At 47.5% G+C, this 25,891-nt stretch overlaps 1 protein-coding gene across 24 annotated transcripts in view; it reads right to left on the bottom strand.

The window, feature by feature from the left end:
- NRXN2 (neurexin 2) overlaps positions 1–25,891 on the bottom strand; it is a 1,346,335-nt gene that overhangs the window by 303,118 nt on the left and 1,017,326 nt on the right. The gene's annotated exons all lie outside the window — the stretch shown is intronic.

The following is a 25,891-nucleotide window of genomic DNA, read 5'->3' as shown; positions in this document are numbered from 1 at the left end:
GGTTAGTGACCACTGGGGGAGTAAGGGGAGGTCATCCTCGATTGTCTCCAGTGGTCATCTGGCCATTTTGGGCTTGGTCATAAGAAAAACACGACCAGGTAAAGTCATCCAAGTGTTCATCAGGGATGTTTCTTTCGATTATGGGTCGAGGACGTCCTAGTGCTAGGTAAGCCCAAGTCCCGCCTTCGCTACGCCTCCGATATGCCCCCTTGAACTTTGGCCGTCCCTGCGACGGAAAGCAGTTGGGGACATCCAAAATCGGCTTTCAATTATACCGATTTGGACGACCCTGTGAGAAGGATGCCCATCTTCCGATTTATGTCGAAAGATAGGTGTCCTTCTCTTTCGAAAATGAGCCCAATAGCCTCCTGGCTTCATTCACAAAAGCTCAAACTTAATTATGGTAAATGTACGGCCATTATGTTCAATTGCTTAGGCTCTTGCTCCCTGTTAGCATAGCTGGCAACCCTCTACCACTGGTATCGTCAGTCCAGGTCCTGGGTGCGATCTTTGATGGGGCACTAATGTTTTGCCCTATCTCTAAGGTAATACAAAGCTGTTTCCTATTCTGTTTGTCATCTATTCTCTTTGTGTTCTTCTCCATTTGCTTGTACTCTCAGGACTAGACTATTGCAATGCCTTGCTAGAGGGAATTCAGAAGAAAGATATTCAATGTCTCCAACTAGTCCAGAATGCAGCCATAAGCCTTAATCATATCACTCCCTTGCTACATGAGGAGCACTGGCTGCCTGTATCACTTTGACTTTCCTACAAACTACTTCTTCTGGTTCACAAAATCTACCACTCTAGCCAACCTTTGTATTTATCTCGATATCTGGTACCTTATCATCCATCGAGAGCCCTTGGTTCATCTCAGGAATATCTATTGCAAGTACCTTCACTTTATGTTGTTCATCTCTCTTCTATACGTACTAGGATATTCAGCATGATGGACCCCATGCTGTGGAATGTTTTCCCACTGACGCTCTGGTCAGAAGCCAACTTTTAAGGCTCAGGTCAAGGCCTATTTATTCACAATAGCCTTTGCTCCTGCCAAACTTCGCTGCCTGCTGGCTTGATTTAATGCCACATGATAGCATTCCTCCCTGCTTTCCTAGTGTGACTCTCATGTAACACCCCTGTTTCCCTATGTTGAACTACACTTCTCTACCTTTCCCACTTATTTTGTAGCTCTTTTCTGTTTCGTATTTATTTATCTATTTATGCATTTGTACCCCACATTTTCCAACCTAGTGGTAATTTCATTGTGGCTTACAATTAACTTGGGTAGACAGCATCAAGTTGTGAGGCTCCATGTAAGCTTGGTTCAGTTATATCTTTAGTCATATGCTGCGGTGTGATGGCCGGGATCTCCTTGGCTATCTGATTTCGTCAGAAAGGAATTTCCTGAAGAGATGTGTTTTCACATATTTTCGGAATGTTAGGTAGTTGTTCATGCATTTTAAATCTTTTGGTAGAGAATTCCAGGTTTTGGTGAAGATGTATGTGAAAGGGGTTGCAAGTGTACATTTGTATCTTAGGCCTTGACATTTGGGATAGTGAAGAGTTAGATAGGATCTTGCATTTGTATTTACGTTGCATAACGGTAAATCTATCAGCCCAACCATGTATTCTGGGGCGATGCCGAAGATTATTTTGTAGGCCAGTATGCACATCTTGAAAAATATGCGTGCTTTGATAGGTAGCCAGTGAAAGTTTTGCAGTAATGGACTCGCTCGTTTGAATCGTTTTTTTTTTTTTCTGAATATGTCTAGCTGCTGCGTTTTGTGCTTTTTGTAGTCTCTTTGGTGTTTGTTCCTTAAATCCTGCATAGATACTGTTGCATTAGTCTGCATGGGCTACTACCTCGGTTTGGACTAGTGTGTGGAATACATCTATGGGGAGTTTTTATACACTTGAGTTTCTACCTATTTGGACATAGGTTTTAACCTATTTGTAAACCGCTTTGAAAAGCTCTATCTCTAGTGGTATTTCAAGACTGATAATAAACTTGGATGTACTTCCTGTGGGGTCTTTTTAAAAGGACTTTTCCCTTTTAATACTGATGTAACTTGTGCACAGACTTGTTATAAGAATTTCCCAGTTGACTCTCCTTTATGGATCTGGCTCAGCACAGACTCTAGTGGATGCCTCGGTGTTAATGTTCAGAAAAAGATGGAGAAAAAGGGACCTCAAAGGAATACAGTCTTCAGGAGCACACCTGGCAGTGTTCATACAGCCAAGAGAAAACATAATCACCTTGTGCATTCTCTATGGGGCCTGGATATATTAATCTGTGGATCAGTGTAGCCACGGGTGGACCTGGGATAATCCAGTGTGGGCTCAGGCCAACCCAAAATTCTGGCACCTTTGTTATGGCTTGGGGGGATCTCTTAAGCCCCACCAGCTGGAAGAGGTCTTCTGGTGGCCAGAACAGGTCATTCCCCTACTTGTTGCAGCCAGCAGCATTATCTATTCATTGCCACCACGCTGCCCCCCCCCCCCCCTCCACACAAATGCTCGGTTTTCACACATGCATGAAAATAGTATGTGCAGGAGAGGAAAAGCTGGTGCAGCAGCCAGCAGCAGTGCATGGACTGGTCATCAGAGGACCTCTTCCAGTTGTGGGGGTTTGAGGATCCTGCACCAGCTTAGGTACTTATTTCATTTACTGGGGTTTCTGGAGCAGGGGTGGAGGCAGAAAATGCAAGAGGGGGAAATTGTGTACCCACCCAATTTGGGATCAGGCCCACCATACTACCATGTCTGGCTACCTCACTGCTATGGATCTGTATTGATTTAGTTACGCTATTGATGGTTTTAATTTAAAACACTATTGACTGATTTGTAGTGTATTTTTCATTCATTGAATGTTGTTCACCATTTTGTGCTGTAATTTATATTAAAAATGTGGCTCAATAATTGATAAGTAAAATCAAATTAAATCACACAGTGAAAGACAGGCATAGGGATAAAGAGTTTGTCACCTCTAGGTCTGGAGGATTCAGTGGATGGATACAGTGATACAGAGCCTGTCCCTACTAGGATTGGAGGGCTCAGGGGATGGATACAGAGCCTATCATCTATAGGACTGGAGGACTCTGGGGATGGGTACAGGTATACAGAGCCTATAACCTCTAGAACTAGAGGGCTCAGGGGATGGGTGCACAGATACAAAGCTGTCACCTCTAGGACTGGAGAGCTCAGGGGATGGGTACAGGGATACAGAGCCTGTCATCTTTAGGACAGGAGGGCTTAGGGTATGGGCACAGGGATACAGAGCCTGCCAGTGGCGTACCAAGGGGGGGCGGTAGGTGCGGTCCGTCCCGGGTGCACGCTGCTGGGGGGGTGCCGCGCGCCTGTCGGCTCCGCTCGTTCCGTGCTCCCTCTGCCCCGGAACACCCCCCCCCCCCAGCAGGTAAAAATGCACCCGGGGGGGGGGGTGTGCTGCACCCGGGGGGGGGGGGGGGGCGCAACGGCGATCCGCCCTGGGTGTCAGCCACTCTAGGAACGTCACTGGAGCCTGCTGTCTCTAGGACTTGAGGGCTCAGGGGATGGGCACAAGGATAAGGAGCCTGTTGCCTCTAAGACTGGAGGGTTCAATGGATGTGTACAGGGATACAGAGCCTGTCATCTCTAGGACTGGAGAGCTCAGGGGATGGGTACAGGGATACAGAGCCTGTCATCTCTAGGACTGGAGAGCTCAGGGGATGGGCACAGGGATACAGAGCCTGCCAGTGGCGTACCAAGGGGGGGCGGTGGGTGCGGTCTGTCCCAGGTGCACGCCGCTGGGGGGGGTGCCGCGCGCCTGTCGGCTCCGCTCGTTCCTTGTTCCCTCTGCCCCGGAACACCCCCCCCCCAGCAGGTAAAATTGCACCCGGGGGAGTGTCCTTTCGCCAGGGGGGAGGGGGTGTCCTTTTGCCTTGGGTGGGGGGGGGGGGTCGCGCTGCACCTGGGGGGGGGGGCGCAACGGCGATCCGCCCTGGGTGTCAGCCACTCTAGGAACGTCACTGGAGCCTGCTGTCTCTAGGACTTGAGGGCTCAGGGGATGGGCACAAGGATAAGGAGCCTGTTGCCTCTAAGACTGGAGGGTTCAATGGATGTGTACAGGGATACAGAGCCTGTCATCTCTAGGACTGGAGAGCTCAGGGGATGGGTACAGAGATCAGTGGCGTTCCTAGGGGGGCTGACACCCAAGGCGGATCGCCGATGCGCCCCGCCCCCAGGTGCAGCGCCCCCCCCCCCCGGATGCAGTGCGGACCCCCCCGGCAAAAGGACCCCCTGCGAAGGACCCCCCCCCAGGTGCACGCAGCTGGGGGGGGGGGGGTGTCGTGCGCCTGTCCTCCGTTGTTCCATGCTTCTTCTCTGCCCCGGAACAGGAAGTAACCTGTTCCGGGGCAGAGAAGAAGCATGGAACAACGGAGGAAAGGCGCGCGCACGGCACCCCCCCCCCCCAGCGGCGTGCACCCGGGGCGGACCGCACCCACCGCCCCCCCCCCCCCAGGAACGCCACTGACAGGGATACAGAATCTATCACCTCTAAGACAGGAGGCTTCCTCTTTAATGTGTTCTTCTTCCTGCCTCATCACAGTTGCCTGATACCCTTTACCTCTTAATGCCTTCCCTGCCATCCCCGGCTTCCCTTTTCATGTCTCTCTGTACACCTGTGCTCCCACTCTCCCCCTCTTCCATCCCTTTGGTTTTATTCTGTGCACGTAAAACAAACACACACACACATCCGCTTAATCATTCTGCTAACAGCCGCTGCCCTGCTGTTTATTCCCGTGCCCCCAACACCCAGCCGTGAGCGACTGATATGTGACAGCGCTCCAGCAGCGGGGCTCTTATGTTGTACAGCACGGCATGTCACTGTGGCATCCATTGTACACGTCAGCACAGTGTGAGCGGGAGCAAAAAAAAAAGCAGATAGGCAGGGAGGGAGAGATGGAAAGCGAGATAGCGGAGCTGCTGTGTCCCTCTGCAGTGCATGCCTGTGTGATATTAATCTTCTATACCGGAATGGTGGGAGAGAGGGCAAAGGTCATATCAGGCTGTGCTTGCAGTCAATGGCTGAGGCCGAGATTAATCTTCAAAGCACGAGAGAAACAGTGAAAACAAGATAGAGAAAGAGGGAGGAAGGGAGGGAGAGAGAGGGACAGAGCAGAAAGGCTTCCAGAGCCAGTCAATATGAATCCAGCTATTATTCTTGGGTAAACTGAGCAGAGTCTATGAAGAACCAGCCTGAATGGAAAAGCATTTTGTATGCTCCTCCCTCCTTTCCTCTTTCTATCTTCCTCTATCTCTCTGCATCCTCCTTTCTCCTTTAGTTTTTCACCACAGCCTATGCAGTGTTGACAACTGAGAAATCTGTGTGTGTGTGTGTGGGGGGGGGGGTGTTACCAATGTTTTCTCTTTCGTATGGCAAGATTGGAAGAAACAATTTCAACAAAGAAACTACTTCTTCCACTCTTTGGTTGTAGACATGGAAGAAGGCCGGTACTCCCTGAAGGGGGTACTGAGACGAGAGACAGTAAGAAAATGGTTCGTTTAAGCAGCCATCCATGGAGAACTTATGCAGGAAAACCATGACAACTCTTCATACCTCATGGGAAGAAGGATTTCATTTCATCGATCGTCCCCTTCCAATTCATAACCCTAGATCCTTTATGATGCTTTCCTGACTCCTCACCTCCTATTCATATTTGTAGCCATCTCTGGCCCCATTTCAGTTTTCTTAGCCTCCTATCACTTCAGCTAAATCTGTGTGTGTCTGCTTCCTTCACCTCAGGAAATTCTGGAATATGAAGCCATGACAGCAGTAGAAGAGGCTGAAAGAAGAGCCCAGGGGACAAAAATCATAGTTTGCTTGCTGTGTCACCAGAGGGCTTTTTAGCTCATGCTACAGCGCCTCTTTAACTGCAATATTCCTTCCTGAGGTATCATGCACAACTTTCAGTTGCCAAATGTAACCATCATCATATAACTGGCCTTTCTTGACTGGAAGCTCAACGCTGCTTACTGTGTAAAAACACTATAGGCACTGTACATAAGCATTGCCATACTGGGACAGACCAAAGGTCCATCAAGCCAGTATCCTGTTTCTAACCATAGCCAATCCAGGTCACAAGTACCTGGCAAAATCCCAAAACAGTAAAACAGATTTTATGCTGCTTATCCTAGAAATAAGCAGTGGATTTTCCCAAGTCCATCTTAATAACGGCTTATGGACTTTTCTTTCAGGAAATCATCCAAACCTTTTTTTTAACCTTGCTAAGCTAACTGCTTTTACCACATTTTCTAGCAGTGAATTCCAGAGTTTAATTACACATTGAGTGAAGAAATATTTTCTCCGGTTTGTTTTAAATGTACTACTTAGTAGCTTCATTGCGTGCCCCCTAGTCCTTGTATTCTTGGAACTCATACGATCATCTCACTCCATACTTACTCATGCTGTAACGACAGTTATTCTATGCAAGAAACCCTGTAGCTAGCAATATAAATGCTTTCTGTGGAAGAACATGACAAGTAGTCTGTGCATGAGTTCATTCAACCGGTTCTTTTAATGCTCACTTACTCTGTAAGGCGTATTCTATGTAAGACACCATGCAGCTGGCAATATCAACACTTTCTGTGTAAAGACACTACAAGTAGTCTGTGTCTGAGCTCATTCAGCCAGTTCTCTTAATGCTCACTTACTCTGTAAGGTGTATTCTATGTAAGAGACCATACAGCTGGTGCTCTCTGTGCTTTCTGTGTGAGGACATCACAAGTAGACCATTTGTGAGCTCATTCAGCTGGTTCTCTTAATGCTCGCTTACTCTGTAAGGTGTATTCTATGTAGACCATGCAACTGGCACTATCTGTACTTTCTGTGTAAGGACACCACAAGTAATCAGTGCGTGATGTCATTCAACTGGTTCTCTTAATGCTCGCTTACTCTAAGGTGTATTCTATGTAAGAGATCATGCAGCTGGCACTATCTGTACTTTCTATGTAAGGACACCACAAGTAGTCCATTTCTAGCTCATTCAGCCAGTTCTCTTAATGCTCACTTACTCTGAAAGGTGTATTCTATGCAAGAGACCATAAAGCTGGTGCTCCCTCAATGCCCAGCAGCTGGTGCTATCTGTGTTTTCTGGGTAAGAACATCACAAGTAGTCCATGTGTGAGCTCATTCAGCTGGTTCTCTTAATGCTCATTTACTCTGTAAGGTCTGTTCTGTGATCATGCAGCTGGCACTATCTGTGCTTTCTGTCTAAGGAAACTACAAGTAATCCATGCATGATCTCATTCAGCTGGTTCTTTTAATGCTCACTTACTCTGTAATGTATATTCTATGCAAGAGACCACATAGCTAAAGCAACCACAAGTAATCTGTGCATGATCTCATTCAGCAGGTTCTCTTAATGCTCGCTTACTCTTTAAGGTGTATTCTATGCAAGAGACCACACAGCTGACACAATCTGTGCTTTCTGTGTAAGGATACCACAAGTAATCCATGTGTAAGCTCATTTGGCCAGTTCTCTTAATGCTCACTTACTGTAAGGTGTATTCTATGAAAGAGATCATGTAGCTGGCATTATCAGTGCTTTCTGTATAAGGACACAGAATGTATCCTGTGCATGAGTTTATTCAGCTGGTTCAGGTGTATTCTGTTTTACATTTTACTGTGTTTCAATTATACCAAAGTTGATTTTATATTTTAATGGGTGGGGGAGGTTTCCACATCTGACTCGTACAACATTGCAACCAGCGCAGAATGCTGTTGCTGGGCTCTTTCCTGGTGTTTCATGTTTTGAACATATCACTCCTGTTTTAATGTCCCTGCATTGGTTTCCTGTTGTATATCACATTCGTTTTATGATTTTGATTTTGGTTTTTATGTTTGTTAAAGGTGTGGCAGCTCCTACTGCTTCCTTGCTGTTGTCTCTGTTTACATCTGCTTGACCTATTCATGCTTGTCCTCCGGATGTGAGAAGCCATAGGAAGAGAAGATCATGGGTGAGATTTTTTTTTGTATCCTGCTGCCAATTTGCGGAATATCTTACCAGACAAGCTAAGAGAGCTTAAGGATTATATAATTTTTCATGCTCAAATTAATTTTTTTTTTCATTTGGGCAGCTCTTTTCTGAATAGTTTTTTGTGTTGATTTGTATTGTTTTGCTACTGTCTATGTTTGCTGTAAGCTGCCAGCAACAATATGGATCTGGCAGGTTATAAATGTTTTTACAATACAATACAATACAATACATTGCTTATATTCTACAATTTCCATGTAAATGGTTCACTGCGGATTATAAAAAGAGAGCCAGGAAAGAACCAGTCAATAACTGGAAGAATTATAATGCAGTTAAAACAATAATAAAAATCATACTTTCAAATATTTCTTAAATAAAAATGTTTTCAGCTTCCTTCATAAACTCATGTAATCCATGTCAGATCTTATGTCTGGTGGTAAAGAGTTCCAAATTTATGCAGCTTGATAGGTAAATAAGAGAGTATAAATCTGTTTATATTTACCACTGATGGAACGTGATTAGCTGGCATTAGCAGTGCTTTCTGTGTAACGACACAACACATAGTCTGTGTATGAGCTTATTCAGCTGACTCTCTTAATGGTCGCTTACTTTGTAAAAACATCAAATATACATGGGCATCTGTCACCCCCCCCCCCCCCACCGATATTCATTGTTCCTGGCCGGTTAAATAGCGCTTAACTGGCTAGCTGCGAATATTCAGGCAGGAGATAACCGGTTATCTTCCACTAAATATCTGCAGTCACCGCTTAGCGGATAACCGGTTATATTGCACGATATAACCAGTTATCCACAAATATTCAATGCACTGCCGGCTACGTTTGGCGACCAAATCAGGTCGCCCAAATAGCAGGCCTATCTTTGGTTGCTATAAACTTAACTGGGCAGTGCTGTATATACTGGTTTGGCCGGTTATCAGCCGAAAATAAACCGGATATTCAATGCCAGTCACCAGAAACGGCCCGGTATCAAATATCCGGCCTCACCGCCGACAGCAGGAGTTAGCCAGGCTGTCTCCCACAGTCTGAATATCGGCCCCTCAGTGCTTGCTTATTATGTAAAACACTATGGGGCCCTTTTGCTGAGCTGCAGTAGTAAATGGCCTTAGTGGTCCCTAATGTGAGACTTTCCTGTGCAACCCGTAAAATAGGCATTTAAAAATGTTTTTGTATTTCTGGGCGTGTGCTAATATTAGCATTAATGTGCGGCAATTAAAAAAAAAAACAATGCAGAGGTTCCAGTGATGTCATCGATAAGATGCCAGCTTAAATTTGGGACTCCAACCAAGCCCTGTTTATTGAGATGAAATTACAGCGATTATTCTGATGGGTCTGTTGGAATCTGAAGCATTTTAGACACAGTATAGCACCCCTGGCCGATCCTGATGCTTAAAAGGGAAAGGGAAATGGGACTTGATATACTGGCTTTCTGAGTTTTTTTTTTTTTTGCAACTACATTCAAAGCTGTTTACATATATTCAGATACTTATTTTGTACCAGGAGCAATGGAGGGTTAAGTGACTTGCCCAGAGTCACAAGGAGCTGTAGTGGGAATTGAACTCAGTTCCGCAGGATCAAAGTCCACTGCACTAACCACTAGGGTACTCCTCCACTCAAAAATGTGGTACAGTGAAATAAAACAATATTTCCATGCTGCTGGCTGCAGCAAGTTGACTGGAGCACATGGCGTGGTGGATACGGAAATAGTGCAATTTGATGAGGGTGATCTAAATGTCTATGCAAAATCGGAAGATCAGGAATCGATAGATCCAACAGCACCACTCATGAAATGAGACCTTCAGGTTATGCTCCAGGACCTTAAGTGTGCACTGCAAAAATAAACTCATTGGTGCATATGAGCGAACTAAAGACCTTGATCCAGACCTACACAAAGGCTTGGAAGATCTGAGAACTTGCGTAGATGATACTGAGCTGGAAGAACATGCTGATAAACGTCAAGAAACTATGAGCCAATTTGATACTACTACTACTTAACATTTCTAAAGCGCTACTAGGGTTACGCAGCGCTGTACAGATTAACAGAGAAGGACAGTCCCTGCTCAAGGAGCTTACAATCTAAAGGACAAGTGTACAGTCAGTCAAATAGGGCAGTCAATTTAGGGCAGTCTAGATTTCCTGAATAGAATCATAAAGGTTAGGTGCTGAAGGCGACATTGAAGAAGTGGGCTTTGAGCAAAGATTTGAAGATGGGCAGGGAGGGGGCTTGGCGAATAGGCTCAGAAAGTTTATTTCAAGCATAGGGTGAGGCGAGGCAGAAAGGGTGAAGCCTGGAGTTGGCGGTGGTGGAGAAGGGTACTGAGAGGAGGGATTTGTCCTGTGAGCGGAGGTTACGGGTGGGAACGTAAGGGGAGATAAGGGTAGAGAGGTAATGAGGGGCTGTGGACTGAGTGCATTTGTAGGTTAGAAGAAAAAGCTTGAACTGTATGCGGTACTTGATCGGAAGCCAATGAAGTAACTTGAGGAGAGGGGTGATATCAGCAGATCGGTCCAGGCAGAATATAAGACGTGCAGCAGAATTCTGCACATATTGAAAGGGGGATAGATGGTTAAGTAGGAGGCCAGTGAGGAGTAGGTTGCAGTAGTCAAGGCAAGAGGTAATGAGAGAGTGGACGAGAGTTCGGGTGGTGTGCTCAGAGAGGAAAGGGCGAATTTTGCTGATGTTAAAGAGAAAGAAGCGACAGGTCTTGGCTATCTGCTGGACATGCGCAGAGAAGGAGAGGGAGGAGTCGAAGATGACTCCGAGGTTGCGGGCCGATGAGACGGGGCAGATAAGACGGGGAGGATGAGGGTGTTATCGACTGAGATAGAGAGTGGAGGAAGAGGAGAAGTGGGTTTTGGTGGAAAGACGATAAGCTCAGTCTTGGCCATGTTCAGTTTCAGGTGGCGGTTGGACATCCAGGCAGCAATGTCGGATAAGCAGGCCGATACTTTGGCCTGGGTTTCCGCAGTGATGTCTGGTGTGGATAGATAAAGCTGGGTGTCGTCAGCATAAAGATGATATTGGAAACCATGCGATGAGATCAGCGAGCCCAGGGAAGAGGTGTAGATTGAAAAAAGAAGGGGTCCAAGGACAGATCCCTGAGGAACTCCAACAGAGAGCGGGATGGGGGTGGAGTAAGAACCCTGAGAATGTACTCTGAAGGTACGGTGGGAGAGATAGGAGGAGAACCAGGAGAGAACAGAGCCCTGGAACCCAAATGAGGACAGTGTGGCAAGAAGTAACTCATGGTTGACAGTGTCAAAAGCAGCGGATAGGTCTAGGAGGATGAGGATGGAGTAGTGACCTTTGGATTTGGCAAGGAACAGGTCATTACAGACTTTAGAGAGTGCCGTTTCTGTCAAGTGTAGAGGGCGAAAACTGGATTGAAGCGGATCGAGGATGGCATGAGAGGAGAGAAAATCAAGGCAGCGGCTGTGAACGGCGCGTTCAAGTATCTTGGAGAGGAAGGGTGGGAGGGAGATGGGGCGGTAGTTGGAGGGACAGGTAGGGTCAAGTGATGGTTTTTTGAGGAGTGGTGTGACTACGGCGTGCTTGAAGGTGTCAGGGACAGTTGCAGTGGAGAGAGAGAGGTTGAGGATATGACAGATTGGGGGGGGGGGGTGACAGTGAGAGAGATGGTGTTAAGTAAGTTGGTGGGGATGGGGTCAGAGGAACAAGTGGTGCATTTCGAGGAGGAAAGAGGGTAGGTGGTTTCCTCTTCAGTGATATCAGGAAAAGAGGAGAAGGAAGCCTGGGTTGGTTGGTTGAGGGAGTGGGTTGAAGGGTGAAGAGGAGGAGGTGGCTTGGTAGTGAACTCAAGGTTGATCTTCTGTCGCTTTAACAGACGCCTTGCACAAGAAGATTAATGATTTGGAGAGTCCTGCATGACGCCAAAATCTACTGTTTGGGGGTATACCAGAATCTGAGGGCAATGAGGACTGTGGACTAATCATCTTGATTATTTGCCATCAGATATTAAAAGTGGATTCTTCAACTTCTATTCCAGCAAAAGATATTCACGATAAAGTTCACCAGGCATTGGGTCCCCTGTGAATTAATGGACTCTGAGACATAATTGCATGTTTGCACTCATATGCAGTAAAGGAATGGGTGATCTTAAGTACACACAAGGGAGGCCAGGTAAAATATCAAGGAACACAGATTGAATTTTACCAGGATCTTTCGACTGCAGCTTTACAAAAACATTGAGATTTCAAAAGATATTACCTTTCTATTAAGGAGAGAAAGGATTTAATATAAATGACTCCTTCCTTTTGCCCTCTCCTTTTCCATCAGCAGAAAGGTATACAGAGTCAAAACTACTTTAGAGACCCACACTAATCAGCAATATCCTGTGTAAAATGGGCCTCTGGAATGACCCAGAGCCTGAGACAGCTGCACCCTCTACTCCTTGTCTACTGGCCCCACGCTGGCAGCATGTCCCAGAGCGGAGTAATCGTCTCAAGCACTAGCTTCTTGAAAACCTGGGAGCCAAGGGATCCTCTGCTTGATATCTTGCACTGGACCTTCTCAACTGTCCTAGCATTCTCTGATCCTCATATGTGTGTTATTCTATAAAACACTGGAACTGCTCTCATCTTTCAGGTCATGTTTCTCTAGATGTCAATGTTGCTGTAGGTCTTTTGTAACATCTAGAGGATTACTGCATTGTTTATTACTACGGGGCTTGGTTTGTTTTTGTTAAACCATATTAATATTAATGTTGGGGGAGGAGGAGGGGTGGGTGGGGAGGTTCTGTCTATGTTTCTACTCCTTCCCTTTTATTGTACTATATAGCTCTGCCCAGGTTGGTTGCCAAGTAAAACTTTTACATTCACATGCTCCACTGATTGGTGATTTACATTTAATCCAATTGTTCCTGTTCTCTGATCACACCCATTGATATTATTACATGGAATACCAGTGGCATTAATTCTTCCATTAAGAGGAGAAAGATTCTAATCTGCTGCCTGTCTGTGAGGGAGGGGGAGTCGGGGATTGCTATACTGCAAGAGTCACATTTGAATGATTCTGAACACCAAAAGCTCTGCCAGGAGTGGGTGGGACATTGTTATTTTGCCACGGCCCCTGTCCACAGACAAGCTGGCATGGTGATTCTGATTAATAAATCTATTCCCTTTTAGGAACTTAAATATATCCATGGTGATCATCAAGGGCAATGGGTCGTACTTCATTGTTCTTTGTACGGGACATCTTATGTCCTGGTCTCCTTATATGCCCCCAATATATATGATAGGTTTTTCTTCCTGACTTTGCTTAAACTTCTCCTTGATATGCCACACTGCACTTTTATAATTAGTGGTGACTTTAATGCTATGGCAGATCCCTGTCTAAATAGGAAATCGGTAGCAAAGAGTAGGCTCTCTGCTGGGGAGGAGATCTCGAGAAAATGAAGATACTTACCTGTAGCAGGTATTCTCCGAGGACAGCAGGCTGGACATGACAACGCATGGGTCGTCGTCCGCGATGGCCCAGGAGCTCCGGAATTTAACAAAAAAAGTTCTAGAAGCAGCGCGATAGGCGCGGGGACCACGCATCACGCATGCACGAGTGACTTCCCGCCCGCGAAGCCCGCGCGCTTCCCTCAGTTATATAACAAGCAAAAACTAGAACAGAACAACTCCTAAGGGGAGGAGGGAGGGTTGTGGTGATTTGCTGTCCTCGGAGAATACCTGCTACAGGTAAGTAGCTTCATTTTCTCCGAGGACAAGCAGGCTGGACATCACCACGCATGGGGTATCCCTAGCACCCAGGCTCACTCAAAACAATGAATAGTGGTCAATTGGGCCTCACAACGGCGAGGACATAACTGAGATTGACCTGAAAACAAACACAACTAAGTGAGAGTGCAGCCTGGAACAGAACAAAAATGGACCTAGGAGAGTGGAGTTGGATTCTAAAATCCAAACAGATTCTGCAACACCGGCTGCCCAAACCGACTGTCACGTCGGGTATCCTGCTGAAGGCAGTAGTGAGATGTGAATGTGTGGACTGATGACCACGTCACAGCCTTGCAAATCTCTTCAATGGAAGCTGACTTTAAGTGAGCCACTGACGCAGCCATGGTTCTAACATTATGAGCCGTGACATGGCCCTTCAATGTCAGCCCGGCTTGGGCATAAGTGAAGGAAATGCAATCTGCTAACCAATTGGATACTGTGCGTTTTCCGATGGCAACCCCCATCCTGTTGGGATCAAACGAAACAAACAACTGGGCAGACTGTCTGTAGGTCTTTGTCCGCTCCACGTAAAAGGCCAATGCTCTCTTACAGTCTAAGGTATGCAGCTTGTCCTCACCAGGGCGGGTATGAGGTCGGGGAAAAAAATGTTGGCAAGACAATTGACTGGTTCAGATGGAACTCCGACACCACCTTTGGCAGGAACTTAGGATGAGTGCGGAGAACTACCCTGTTATGAGGAAATTTAATGTAGGGAGCATGAACCACTAGGGCTTGGAGCTCACTGACCCTACGAGCTGAAGTAAACAGCCACCAAGAAATGACCTTCCAGGTCAAGTACTTCAGATGACAGGAATTCAGTGGCTCAAAAGGAGGCTTCATCAGCTGGGTGAGATCCCATGACACTGGTGGAGGTTTGACAAGGGGCTTTGACAAAGTAAACCTCTCATAAATCGAACAACTAAAGGCTGTCCAGAGATCGGCTGACCTGATAAGCACTGATTGCACTCAGGTGAACTCTTACTGAGTTAGTCTTAAGACCAGACTCTGACAAGTGTAGAAGGTATTCAATCAGGGTCCGTGTAGGACATGAGAAAGGGTCTAGGGCCTTGCTGTCACACCAGACGGCAAACCTCCTCCATTTAAACCATAACTCCTTTTCGTGGAATCTTTCCTGGAAGCAAGCAAGACTCGGGAGACACCCTCTGAGAGGCCTAAAGAGGCAACTTCTAAGCTCTCAACATCCAGGCTGTGAGAGCCAGAGACTGGAGGTTGGAATGTAGAAGCGACCCCTGATTCTGAGTGATGAGGGTCAGAAAACAGTCCAATCTCCATGGTTCTTCTGACGACAAGTCCAGAAGAAGAGGGAACCATATCTGCCGGGGCCAGTAAGGTGCTATCAGAATCATAGTTCCGCGGTCTTGTTTGAGTTTCAGCAGAGTTTTCCCTACTAAAGGAATGGGAGGATACGAGTACAGGAGACCCTTCCCCCAATGAAGGAGAAAGGCATCCGACGCCAGCCTGTCATGGGCCTGAAGCCTGGAACAGAATTGCGGGACTTTGTGATTGTACTGAGTGGCAAAAAGATCCACCGAGGGGGTGCCCCACGCTCGGAAGATCTTGTGGACAACGTCCATGTTCAAAGACCACTCGTGAGGTTGCATTATCCTGCTCATCCTGTCGGCCAGACTGTTGTTTACGCCTGCCAGGTATGTGGCTTGGAGAAGCATGCCGTGCTGGCAAGCCCAAAGCCACATCCTGACGGCTTCCTGACACAGAGGGCGAGATCCGGTGCCCCCCTGCTTGTTGGTGTAATACATGGCAACCTGATTGTCTGTCTGAATTAGGATAATTTGATTGGACAGCCGATCTTTGAAAGTCTTCAGTGCATTCCAGATCGCTCGTAATTCCAAGAGGTTGATCTGAAGATGCGTTTCCTGGAAGGACCAAACTCCTTGAGTGTGAAGCCCATCAACATGAGCCCCCCACCCCAGAAGGGATGCATCCGTTGTCAGCACCTTTTGTGGCTGAGGAATTTGGAATGGATGTCCCAAGACCAGATTGGAGCGAATGGTCCACCAGAGAAGGGAATTGCAAAATTCAGTGGAAAGATAGATGACATCCTCTAGATCCCCCGTAGCCTGACACCACTGGGAAGCTAGGGTCCACTGAGCTGATCTCATGTGTAGTTGTGCCATGGGAGTCACATGAACTGTGGAGGCCATATGGCCGAGAAGCCTCAACATCTACCGAGCTGTGATCTGTTGCGATGCTCGAGTCAAGGACACCAGAGACAAAAGGTTGTCTGCTCTCGCCTGGGGTAGATAGGCTCGAGACGTCTGTGTGTTCAACAGAGCTCTTATAAACGCCAATTTCTGAACAGGAACCAAATGGGACTTGGGATAATTGATGACAAACCCTAGAAGTTCCAGCAGTTGGATAGTTAACCGCATGGATTGCAGAGGTCTTGCCTCTGAGGTGTTCTTCACCAGCCAATCGTCGAGGTGAGGGAACACATGCACTCCCAGTCTGCATAGCGATGCTGCGACAACTGCCAAGCATTTTGTGAATACCCTGGGTGCAGATGCAAGACCAAAGGGCAGCACGCAGTACTGAAAATGCTGCGTTCCCAAGCGAAATCTGAGGTACTGCCTGTGAGCTAGAAGCACCAAGATGTGAGTGTAGGTGTCCTTCAAGTCCAGAGAGCATAGCCATTCGTTTTCCTGAATCATGGAGGGAAGGGTGCCTAGGGAAAGCATCCTGAACTTTTCTCGGACCAGGAATTTGTTCAGGCCCCTCAGGTCTAGGATGGGACGCATCCCCCCTGTTTTCTTTTCCACAAGGAAGTACCTGGAATAGAATCCCAGCCCTTCTTGCCCGGGTGGAACGGGCTCGACCGCATTGGTGCTGAGAAGGGCGGAGAGTTCCTCTGCAAGTACCTGCTTGTGGTGGGAACTGAAGGATTGAGCTCCCGGTGGACAATTTGGAGGTGTTGATTCCAGATTGAGAGCGTATCCGGACCGGACTATTTGAAGAACCCACCTGTCGGAGGTTATTAGAGGCCACCTTTGGTGAAAAAATATAAGCCTCCCTCCGACAGGAAGATCATCCGGCACCGATACCTTGATGTTGGCTATGCTTCTCTGGAGCCAGTCAAAAGCCCGTCCCCTGCTTTTGCTGGGGAGCCGCAGGGGCCTGAGGTGCACACCGCTGACGACAGTGGGGTTGCTGGGGCCGAGCCTGAACAGGTTGTCTGGAAGTAGGAGTGTACCTACGCCTGCCAGAGGAATAGGGAGCACTCTGCCTCCCTCCAAAAAACCTCCTGGAGGAGGAGGCAGTAGCAGAAGGCATTCGGCGGGCGAGAGAATCCATAGCATCATGATGCTTTTTGAAGGAATCAACCATGTCCTCAACCTTCTCTCCGAAAAGATTGTCCCCCCGGCAAGGAACATCCGCCATACGGTGTTGGGTCTTCTGATCCAGGTCCGAGACACGCAGCCAGGAGAGTCTGCGCATCATGATACCTTGAGCAGCCGCCCGGGATGCAGCGTCAAAAGAATCAAAAGCTCCCCTGGCCAGGAATTTGCGACATGCCTTCTGCTGCCTGACCACCTGGTGAAAAGGTTCAGCAAGCTCAGGAAGAAGAGCTTCAACCAAACTGGACAGCTGCTTTATCGAGTTCCGTAAGTGGATGCTGGTGTACAGCTGGTATGTTTGAATCTTGGCGGCGAACATTCCGGCCTGATACGTATGCCTCCCAAAAGAAACCAAGGTTCTAGACTCTCTGCCCGGGGGCGCCAAAGCATAGTCCCTAGTACTCTTGGATCTTCTGAGGGCAGAGTCCACCACCAAGGAATCGTGAGGCAGTTGGGCCTTCACCATCACAGGCTCACCATGGACTCTGTACTGGGATTCGGACTTCTTGTTGACAACTGAATTAGATAGAGGGCAAGACCAATTCTGCAACATCACTTCCCTGAGTGTATTGTGCAGGGGGGCCGTTGCAACCTCTTTTGGTGGAGAAGGATAATCTAGGACCTTGAACATCTCGGCCCTGGGCTCATCCACAGCCTCCATGGGAAAAGGAATGTCCCTAGACATTTCCCTCACAAAAGATGAGAAGGAGAGACACTCAGGTGGAGATTGTCTAATCTCAATAGGTGGAGTGGGATCAGATGGAAGCCCCTGAGAATCTTCCTCCGAAAAATATCTGGGGTCTTCCTCTTCACTCCATGAGTGCTCCTGTTCGGTATCGGACAATAGCTCACGAACAGCAGCCCGAATCCGATCCTGCCTCGACCTGGAGGAGCGATGTCCTCGTAAAGGGCATCGAGAAGTGGAGCCCTGCCTGGACTCCGGCGAAGCTACCTCCACCGATGTCGAGGGAGAGTCCACCCGGTTGGCAGCCGGCTCAGGCACCGCAAGCGGTACTGAGGGCGGAGACCTCCACACAGGAGATGGGCCAGGTGCCGTTTCAGCAGTAGGTACCGCAGGCGCAAGCACCTGTGGTACCGAGGCAGAAGGATGGATCATCTCTTCCAAAAGACCTGGAAGCATGGCCCGGAGACTCTCACCGAGGGCTGCCATCGGAACAAGCTGGGGGGCCGGTGCAGGAGTCGGTGCCAGAATCAGATGAGGTTCGAGAGCTGGTACCTGGCTGCCAGACGGCCGACACGTTGGCACCTCCTGAATGGAGGGTGAGCGGTCCTCCCGGTGCCGACGCTTCTCGGGTGCCGACTCCCTCGGCTCCCCGGAGCTCTCGGTACCATGACGGGAGGGAGATCGATGGCGACGCTTCTTAGCCTTCGCTCGACACCTGTCATCGACACTCCTCAGTACCGATGAAGAGGACGTGGAACCCTCACGCCTCTTCGGGGCCGAGTCCGACTCAGAGCGGTCCCGGGCGGGCCTGCATAGCAGTAGGTCTCAAGATGGGTGGAGACCCACTCGATGCCTCGCTGCTTCCAGCGGTAACAGGTGTCACGGCAGCCATTACCTGGACTCTCGATGCCGCTTCCCTTGACGCCGATGTTGATGCCGTCGACCTCGGTACCGATGTCGATGCCAACGTCGAAGGTCCGGACCGATCTGGAAAAAGCTTCTCACGCTGAGTCTCTCGAGACACCTGGGTCCGCTTTTTCATCAATTTACAAAGCTTACACGAAGCAGGTAGATGGTCGGGACCGAGGCACTGGAGACACCAAGCGTGAGGATCGGTCGACGAGATGGTCCGGTTGCAGCGGGAATAGCGTTTGAAGCCGCTGGGAGTCCTCGATGACATGGGAGGAAAAATAGCGGACGAAAAATCAAACGGCTCAATGGTGCCGAAGAGGAGGCACAAAAGGGGAAGGAACTCGACCGGGCGGCCTAAAGGCGACCGCCACTGAAGGGAGAAATGAAACTTAAAGGAAAAAAACTAGGAAACTAAGGTGGTTCTTTTTGTTTGTTTTTTTTTTAACGGTGAAGAAAATAAAAATTATTATTATTATTATTTATTGCATTTGTATCCCACATTTTCCCACCTATTTGCGGTGGGAAATAAGATAAAATAAAATAAGAAAGAAAGAAAACCGGAGCGCGTAAATGCGACGCTAAAACGTCTCCTGGGCCAAACAACGCGAGGAGCGGCAGAAAAACAACCCCTCTTCACGAAGCGGAAAAAAGGAAACTGAGGGAAGCATGCGGGCGTCGCAGGCAGGAAGTCACTCGCGCATGCGTGATGCGTGGTCCCTGCGCCCGTTGCGCTGCTTCTAGAACTTTTTTTGTTAAATTCCAGAGCTCCTGGGCCATCGCAGACGACGACCCATGCGTGGTGATGTCCAGCCTGCTTGTCCTCGGAGAATACTACAATCTGGGGAGCATGAATATATTCATGTTTCTAGAGACCACCTCACAGAAAGTTGCATAGACTATATATATATATTTTTTTGTTACATTTGTACCCCGCACTTTCCCACTCATGGCAGGCTCAATGTGGCTTACATGGGGCAATGGAGGGTTAAGTGACTTGCCCAGAGTCACAAGGAGCTACATGTGCCTGAAGTGGGAATTGAACTCAGTTCCTCAGTTCTCCAGGACCAAAGTCCACCACCCTAACCACTAGGCCACTCCTCCACTCTTTTATTGGAGTCCTCTATGGGGGCCGTCTCCTCTATTGATACCATCCATGGTGCTATATTTGACCACAGTACACCAAAAAAGCTACCAAAAGGTAAAGGTAAGAAAACCCACATGTATAGTTCAAATGCCACTTCCATTCCCTACCCTTTACCAGATGTTCACTATCACTTTAAATGGGGCCTCACCAGAGACTTATACAAAGGCACTATCACCTCTTTTTTTCCTGCTAGTCATCCCTCTTCTTATGCAGTTGGTATTTCATTCTAGCCTTAACTAGCCAGCTGCTGTAGGGATTACATTCACAAAACCCTTGGTGTTTTTTCCTCTTCTTCCCACTTTCCCCTTCTCCCTTGACTGGTTTGTTTGTGTCTTGTATGTATGTTCTTTTCTATCAATATTGGCGTTCCTTTCAAGTAGGTTTTGTGTTTTTACTTTGTACTGTTAACCGCTTTGACCTTTTTGCTTAGTAAAAGAGGTATATCATATCAGAAATAAACATAAACATAGTAAGCCCTCAGGAGTAGGGACAACACTACAGTACCTGAATTTGTGTAACTCGCTTTGAACTTGGATTTTGAAAGGTGATTATGCATTTCCAAAATCCAAATCCAGAAACCAGTTTGATGTACAGGGTTCAATTCTCAGGAGGCAAAGACTGAGGAAGAAGAGATGAGCAGAGAAGAAACTCTGGAATTCCAGAACAAATCCCCCTTATATGGGAAAGATTCTAGAATCCCAGGATGACGCTCCCTCACATGAAAAAAACTCCTAAATCCCAAGATAACTCTCTCTCATATGAAAAAGACTCCACAATTTCCAGCATTTATTTATTTATTTATCACATTTGATATATCGTTATAGGCCTGCACATAGGCATCAATGCGATTAACACAGTAAAAAAACAAAATTATAGCAGAAAAAGAGAGGAGCAAGAGATTAAGATTGTGGCAAGGGGAAGGATTCAAGGAACAGGTGAATTTTAATTCTTTTTCGAAGACTGTGAGGCTGGGTTGGTTCCTGATCCGAAGGGGAAAGTCATTCTAGAGTTTAGGGCTGATGCATCTGAAGGCAGAGTCATGGGAGATTTTGTGATGGAGGGCAGTCAGTAAGGAAAGAGCTAGGGGGTTCTGGTCAGCGGAACAAAGAAGGGGGGTGTAAGGGATAATGAGGGAACAGCTTCCTCTCTCAGGGAGGAGAGACTGCAGAATCCCAAGACAACTCTCCCTCATGTGAAGGAGACTCCAGAGATCCAGAATGACTCCTTTAGATATTGAAATTCCACAGCAATTCCCACATGCATGGAGGAGAGACTGTGTGTAGTTCAGGAAGTGAATGGACCTTCAGAAGTTGAGAGACAGGGTGGAGTTGATTCAGGAAACGTTAATGAAACAGTGGAGGATCTGCTGCAAATGCCATATGAAACAGGCATGAGGACCTATATATATGAAGAGGGAAGACAGGGAAATATGATAGAGACACTAAAATATCTCAAAGATCAAAACCATGCATTAGAAGCAAATCTGTTTCAGAGGAAAAGAAGTTCTGGAATCAGAGATTGTGATGCAAGAGACCTGGAAATAATATCTGAAACTATTTCTTTCCAAGAAAAGCCCACGCAAAGGTCTTCTCGGAGGACAGTTGAATCCAAACTGCAAAAGAATTCAATAAAACCTGTGTTGAGCATAGGGGATCCTCCATACTGGGGGAGTGAGGGGGAAAGCACAGAGGATCCTCAGTGGAGAGGGAGTGAGGGGTAAAGCCTGAGGTAAGCACAGAAGATACTAAATGGAGGGGAGCGAAGGGTAAAGCCTGGGATAAGCACAGAGGACCAACAGTGAAAGGAAACATTAGCTGGGGTCCATTATAATGCTCTAGGAGATAAATTGGTTACACGAGATAGGCCTTACAGTTCTTATCTGGCATTAAAATAGATGTTTCAGTAGTTCTGTGTATAATCCCCAGCAAGCCAGAAATTTCCATAGACTGGGTGAAGCGAAATGGCACTGAAATAGGGCCTGAAATATGTCACAGCAAGCTTCTGGCACAGGTAGGAAGGCATTAGCCAGGCATCACAGAGCCCTAACAAGCAATCAAGGGTCACGTGTTAAATCTATGGAGGATTAACCCCATCCCTGCCCTCTTGAGCCATAGGCAGAGCAGGGGATCAACATCAAAGCCACACATATGCTTTCTGCACAGTCCCAGGCACGCTGCCCATGCATGGCCTGCAGTGATTTACATGGTTCTTGGCATCAGCATTCCCCTCTGCACCCCTGAGATCAAGTGTTAGCAAGAGAAAGACATGGGACATCATGCGTGTATATGAACAGCTAAAACCTTCTGCTAACGATACGCAGTGGCTGTGTAACCACCACTCGTAGCTTTTAAACAAAGCATCAACAGGCACCGAATGATCCCAGAGGAAGCCAAAATAGAGCCAATGGAAGAGAAAATGCTTCCCTGGGGTTAAACAGCACTTTGTTATTTTTTGGCCAAATTAACCCAAAGTGACACAGAAAATTAATTTTTCTTCTCTGCACAGTGGCTGGAGGCTCGATGAATTTCCATAACTAACAAGTGCCCCATCTCTACAAGAAAACCATTGTGGAAATATTAATAGGAGAAGCAGTGAGACGGATATAGCCTACAGCTTCTGGTGCACAAAATATCCAGAGCAGATCATTATAAAGAGACCAACATCATTCTGTGCTGCTTCTCGAAATAAACTATATTATCTCTGCAGTCGCAGCCTATCCCAGCAGGAGGTGAACCTTCAGCCTTGTGTCCCCACACCCATCAATTAATGTTTAAGCCTATAGCTTCCTCCTCTTCTGAGATTTTGATAATTAAAACTCAATTATGATCACCACAATACCACCACTCCTGGAACTCATAAAAGTATAGAACTATGAATTTATGTGGTTGTCAGGCCCTATTGTTTTGCTTTGACTGACTATAGCTGCTTTATGCTGCCCCCTCCTCCTCATGCTACAACACTAGGTGATCACCTAGTTATGCCTAAGGGTTAAGCCAGGAAATGGTGCAGGAGTGTTGGCTTGGGGGCAACTCACCAGCAATTAAGCCTCCCCCAGCAGGAGGTGATGTAAGGAATGATGAAGGGGCACGGGCTGTGGGAAACACACAACTCCTGCAGTCCCAGCTTCTCCCAGCAGGAGTCACTGTGGGGAATGATGCAGGAGTGCTGGTTGTAGGGGACAATCTGATAGCTCCTGCAGTCCCAGCCTGCCCCAGCAGGAGGCACAGTATGGAATACAAGGAAAGGCCAATTTTCAGCCTCTTCATTGTGACTACAGGATCGTGGCTACTTTAAAAATCCATGCTGGGCCAGTGCTACAAGGAGTCTTTAACCTGAATGCTTTGCAGGCATCATCCTCCTTTGAAATGTGCTTTGCAGGCATCTTCCTCCTTTGAAATGTGGGGTAAAGTAGATGAGGAAGGTTTCAGTGAAATTAGGGGGTGCTGTCAGAAATAAATAAATATAAATAAATGTTGATTGGTCTGTCTACAATTTCAGATATTAATAAATATTCAGAGGCAAACTTAAATCGTCTTCTTTCAATTAAATAAAGATTGTGCTTTCATTTAATAGAAAAATGCTAAAAATCCATTCAGATCTGCTGGACAACTTACTTTTTCTGCCCAGAAGGATGGGGAAATTTTCAGAGAGGCCTTCTTACATGCAAAACATCTGTTTATCAACAGACCCTTCAAAATGGCCACCAGTAACATACTGTATGACAGCAGGTGAAGATCTTGTTCTCCCAATTGGTTTCCTACCGTATTCCCACACTTAAAGCAGCACCAGCCCCCCCCCCCCCCCCAATGCTTTTTGCCCAACCTTTTAAACCTGTTCCTATAACTGTCCGAAGCATGCCTGCCACCTGCCACAGTGATAGCCTCTACCCAGGACTTTACTGAGCTATAGCTGTATTTTGTAAGACTCACACACTGGTGTTCCCACCCTGCCCACTTAGCCACCACCAACGAGGAGACAGTGGGCTGGGGGCAATTTCTGCACCCTGTGCAGCTGCATCACTTACACAGCCCTTGGTATGGTGCTGCCTCTACCAATTCTGTTAGTAGACCATTTCAGGCTGTCATCTTTAATTTAAGGCATGGATGTAGTTTGGGGTGGACTTGGGGTGGGGGCGGCATCCCCCCCAAAATGCTGTGGGTGGTGCTAATGCTGAATTAGACCCCTTGTACCTACTGCCAACATGATTTCATTACCCATTGCCCCTGCAATGTAAACAGGGAAAGGACACTGACGATTTAAGCCAATGCCCACATCCTCTCCCATGGCTTACTATAGAATTTCATAATAATCATCAGCCACCAAAATTTGTGAGAATGGTATCCAAAAACATCCAGACTCCTTGATGTTTGGTTTAATCACGACTGCTCCGTGCAGGTTACCCCACCAACTTCTTAAATGCCCGATGCAGCCATACAATGGGTGTTCAGGTTGCACCCCTTGCTCTGTACAGGGCCAGTGAAAGAGTATTAGATGCCTCAAACGGTCAGTCCTGTGCCTCCCCCCCCCCCATTAATTTTCTGGTCCCTTAGCCCCCCCCCCCCCCCAACAATCAGATCACACCAACACCACTCATCCCAAAATAATCTGGGTAAATGAGCAGTTTGAAAACTGCTGAACCTTCCGGCTACAAAAAGCATCTCCATTGTCTCTTTTACTCTGTGCTGTCAGGATCTATTTTTTTGCTTTGACTGCAGCTGCTCCCCCCCTACCCCCCCCCCCCCCCCCCCCCCACACACACACAAAAAAAGCTGCTGCCCTAGGTGACTGCCTAATGGCTGGGCTGGCCCTATCCCTGTCTTATTAGGAATGTAACTGTAACAGTCTAATGTTAGAACGGTAGCCTAGCTTGGGGTGTGGGGCTGTAGCACAGATGATGTGAATTCCTGTTGTTTCCCTGCTCGGCTACAGCTGCTGAGAGAGAGCCTGCTTTTGGAATTCTTGCAGGAAAGCAGGTGGAAGCTGAGAACTGCAAGCTGCAATTGTACAGAGAGCTCTCTGGGGTATGCGGGGAAATCTGCTGTAATGAGGAATCAGGGAAAGGGGGGGGGATGGACTTTGGGAAACAGAGAGACAAGGAGTCAACTGGAGCACAGAGGGAGAGGGAGAGACCCTGGAAGGAAGTAAGAGAGGAAGAGATGGCATTAGAGAATGAGAGACCAAGAGCAACAAAGGGAGAGATGGAATTAAGAGGGCAGGAGGGGGAGGAGTTATTCAGGCTCCTGCTCACAGTGAAATGCTTTGTGCCACCTCTTGAGGGACCTGCAGAGCTAACAATTCACCAGTCCAATTAGAGGTACATGCAGTGTTCCAGCAGTGGGGAGGAGGTGACTCTTTCACAGCCTGTTCTGCACTGAACAGATTCTCACTGCCTGGCTGTAAGATTCCTTACATGTGACAAGCATGCAGTTTATTTATTTTTTGGATTTAATTTACAGCCACATACCAGGTACAGTTGCTATCCCTCTCTCCATAGGAGGCTTACAATCTAAGGGGTCGATGTTCAGCGAGTGTTACCCAGGTAGGAGCACCTCCAGTTAACTCCAACTGAGTGCGCCCAGTACTTAAACTAGAGGGTTTCGCAGAATATCTGCTCTGACTGCCTCAGCGCTATCAGCATAGTGCCAGACTGGTCTGCGGGCAGAGATAAGGCACAGCGCGGTTGCTATTCAAAGTAGTGTGTGGGAAAATTGAGCTGGACAACAGGCTGTTCTAACTTGGCCAGATATCTGAGTATCGGCCCCAAATATCTGCAGTACCAAAGACCCAAATATTCAGCACTGGTATCTGGGTGCAGCCTGGTGCTGAATACCTGGGTTTAAAAAGGTCAGCATTTAAAAAAATATTGCCTGGTAAGTTTCTAACTGAGGCAATGGAAGGCCACAGGGAGCATCAGCAGGATTTGAGCCCAGGGCTGCCAAGAGACACAGCCGTGCCCGGGACAGGACCACCGACTGACGCATGCCACCACCACCACCTAG

The sequence above is a fragment of the Microcaecilia unicolor genome, chromosome 11, assembly GCF_901765095.1.
Source record: "Microcaecilia unicolor chromosome 11, aMicUni1.1, whole genome shotgun sequence".
NCBI lineage: Eukaryota > Metazoa > Chordata > Amphibia > Gymnophiona > Siphonopidae > Microcaecilia > Microcaecilia unicolor.
The sequence above is the reverse complement of the archived record's forward strand: the minus strand, read 5'-3'. Positions and strand labels throughout refer to the sequence as shown.